Raw genomic sequence first — 3254 nt, 5'->3', positions numbered from 1 at the left:
TGAGCAATCTTTCTGAAAGAAATCCAGCTTGCTTGGATGATGCACAGGAAGATTTCATCCTATCTCAAAAGGCCAAATAATTTAGTTACCAAATTTTGGTGCCTTCAATAACCTCTTAGCTCTCAAACACTAGAGTTCAACACCATACAAAATTTCAGGCAGTTCAGGGGATTTTCTATTCATGCTTCAAGCATTTCTGTGGGAATGCTCGAGAGACAGCATACTTAATATATCCACCAACTCTGCATAAAGTCTTTATTTCTGATAGAGATTTAGGAAGGACATCCTATATGATAAAGAGGGTTATATATGAAGAATGACACATTTCAGGCCATTTGTGAAACTTAAGTCCTTTTATTAATTTTATGAATGTTGATATCAAACATTATTTAAAAGCACAGAAGAAACTACAGTAGGCTATCTAAATTCTCTAAACTAAGGGCAACTGGGTAAATTTGCAAAACTGTCAACATTTAAGGGCCTCTGGAAGGGTTGCTAATTAACAAGTGTAATTAAAGCTACCATTAGAACTACAACTAAAGTTATAACTACAGCTGCAACTACAGCTACAAGTACAACTACAACTAAAACTAAAGCTACAGCTAAGTTTACAAGTACAATTACAATTATAACTACAGCTACAACTACAACTAAACAACCACATTACTCCCCAAGGGGCTAAGTTGCTGTCTTCAAGGTGTTCCAAGTAACCTCTGTCAGCTTCACTGTCATCTTTGAGAATGTGCAGGTGCAGCCAGTTTCTGCCTCACACACTTGGTCAGCAGCATTGCTGGAAGTGCAAGGTGATGGGCAAGGCCACTCACAGATGTGTCTGCACAAGGAATCCATGTGCTGCAGCATCTTCCTTCCGCAGGAGCAGGAAAGCAGCTTCAGGATTGCCAGTGACAAGTGCAGCAGTTATGCAGAGTTCAGGTGGCTGCCATCGGGTGTGACCATCCCAGCACAGCTCAGTGCAGGGAACTCCTCTCAGAGGCTGGAGAGCAGCACCCAGAGGCGATATCGCAGCCGACCATAAGCTTGCATTGCCTCTCTGAGGGCGGCCGGATCTCGGGCCAGGTGCTCAAAGAGGTTGGGTGGCTCAACCCCTCGCATTGCCGGCGGCAAGCTGATCTCTGTAGGAAGCCTCTCACTGCCTAGCACAAAGTGCTCCAGGCGTGTCAGCTGCAGGCAGCGGTCCAGGTACGCCATGACATCCCAGAGCCGCCGTGGAAATGCGCTCCTGTGCCACCGGGACAGCGGTACTGTGGTCAGCACGTGCATGACCACAGTCTTCCAGGTAGAGCTGGAAAAACCTGTGTCCCTCAAGATGCAGGTGAAGAGCTGCAGGCATTTCAGGTGCAAGATCTCACACGGCAGCTGCCTGGCGATGTGCTGGAAGAATTTCACCTCTGCCACTGCATATGTCTCGGGTCACGCTGTGATTGCAATGATGTTGGCCTTGGTGGGCTGGCTGCTCACAAAGATGCTGGAGCCGCCTTTCTGGGCCTCTGTGGGCTGGCTGACCACAAAGATGTCGGAGTCCCCTTGGTGCACCCCAAAGAGCATCTCCACCCTCAGGCTCTTCCTGCCTTTGCTCAGCTGCAATCGGCAGGACCGGCTGCAGGGCTGAAGCACCAAGTGCCATGAGTGCCACTGAGGCACTTGCAGCCACGAGCTTCTCACCAACTGGCAGAACCAGTGGGAGGTTTTTTCCACGTCCAGCTAGGAGGCAGTGCAGAGTGTCCCTAGGAGGCTGCGCTTCTGCTTCCACCACAGCTCCTTCCGCGAGTGGTGCAGGAAGCACAACGGCTCCTCTACCAGCTGCTCCTTCTCGCACGTGCACACCAGCTCCACACGGACGCTGAAGGTCCTTGCTGCCACCTGCCCTGCACTGTTCAGCTCCAGCTGGAAGGCGTGCCCTGGTGGGGCATTCAGTGGGACCAGCACACGGTACACCCCATCCCAGTGCCCGGGACTCCAACCCTCAAAGGCACTGCCCACCCCGATGGCTTCTTGAGGCACTGGGTAGAAGCTATTGCTCACGCTGTCCACAAAGACACGTGAGCAATAGCGTCAAGCTCTCCATCAGCTCAGCTATCACTGAGTAACCTCTCTCCAGATCCTCCACAGGCCACTCTATGTGGTCAACTAAAAGGATGCCTTGCTCATTCCCAACATCTCCGATCTTTTCTGTGTTTTCCACACTGCCGCTTTTTTCCTTGCCACCATCACTGTCTTCTTTTTCAGTGGCAGCCACGTTACCTTGTTTGCCTTCTTTTCTATCCTCCTTCTTGTTTGCCTCTACATTCCCATCACCCTGTTCTTCAACCTTCACATCCGTGTATTCTTTCTTTGTATCTACTCTTTCTTCACCTTCATTTACATCATTGTTGCTGGCCTGAGGGCTCCTTCTCCTGCAGCTAAACCACAGGCCCAAGAAGAGCAGGACTCCAGCAAGGACCCAAAATGGCCACTGATGCAGGGCACCAAAGAGCACGGCTCCCCAGCCCTTGTCCTGCTGCTCCAGCTCCTGCAGCAGCCGAGCCATCTCATGGTCCAGCAGCTGCTGACGCTCCTTCATTCTCGTGTGCGTGGCCTCATCCAGCCCATCCCCAGCCGGCTGGGGGTACTGGATCAGGCTTTGCACGAGCACGAAGAGCAATGGCAGTAAAGCCATGGTCCACTCAGCCAGGCTCTATTGCGGCAGCAGCACCTGCTGGGGCCGTTTAGGGCTGCTCCCATTGTGACATGGCCCCTTTGATGTTCATCATGGCCCTGGGCACTGGAAGCCCCAACAGACACCAAGTGCAGACCCATCACTCGGGAACCTGGGAACCCCAGAGCTTCCCTTGACAAAGTAGGCAGAAGGAGCCTGCCATGCACAACTCTTGTTAAATATAAATTTGGGTGATATGACCCATGGATGTTCTCGGTATACAGGTGTACGCTTTTATTTAATACCGGTGGGGGACATTTTTTATTATTTGTATTCATTCTTATTAGTTTTGGAGCAGGATGTCACGTAGGCTAATGCTGTGTTACAGATTGAGTGAGCAATCTTTCTGAAAGAAATCCAGCTTGCTTGGATGATGCACAGGAAGATTTCATCCTATCTCAAAAGGCCAAATAATTTAGTTACCAAATTTTGGTGCCTTCAATAACCTCTTAGCTCTCAAACACTAGAGTTCAACACCATACAAAATTTCAGGCAGTTCAGGGCATTTTCAATTCAAGCTCCAAGCATTTCTATGGGA

The 3254-nt window shown here is 50.0% G+C and overlaps 1 pseudogene; it reads right to left on the bottom strand.

Moving 5' to 3' along the window:
* Positions 1 to 904: 904 nt before the first annotated feature.
* Positions 905 to 2677, bottom strand: LOC139587659 (inositol 1,4,5-trisphosphate receptor-interacting protein-like 1; annotated as a pseudogene).
* Positions 2678 to 3254: the final 577 nt, after the last annotated feature.

The sequence above is a fragment of the Agelaius tricolor genome, unplaced genomic scaffold (assembly GCF_023055355.1).
Source record: "Agelaius tricolor isolate 1412-34295 unplaced genomic scaffold, bAgeTri1.0.p SCAF_3, whole genome shotgun sequence".
Lineage (NCBI taxonomy): Eukaryota > Metazoa > Chordata > Aves > Passeriformes > Icteridae > Agelaius > Agelaius tricolor.
This window is presented reverse-complemented; position numbering and strand designations above follow the sequence as displayed.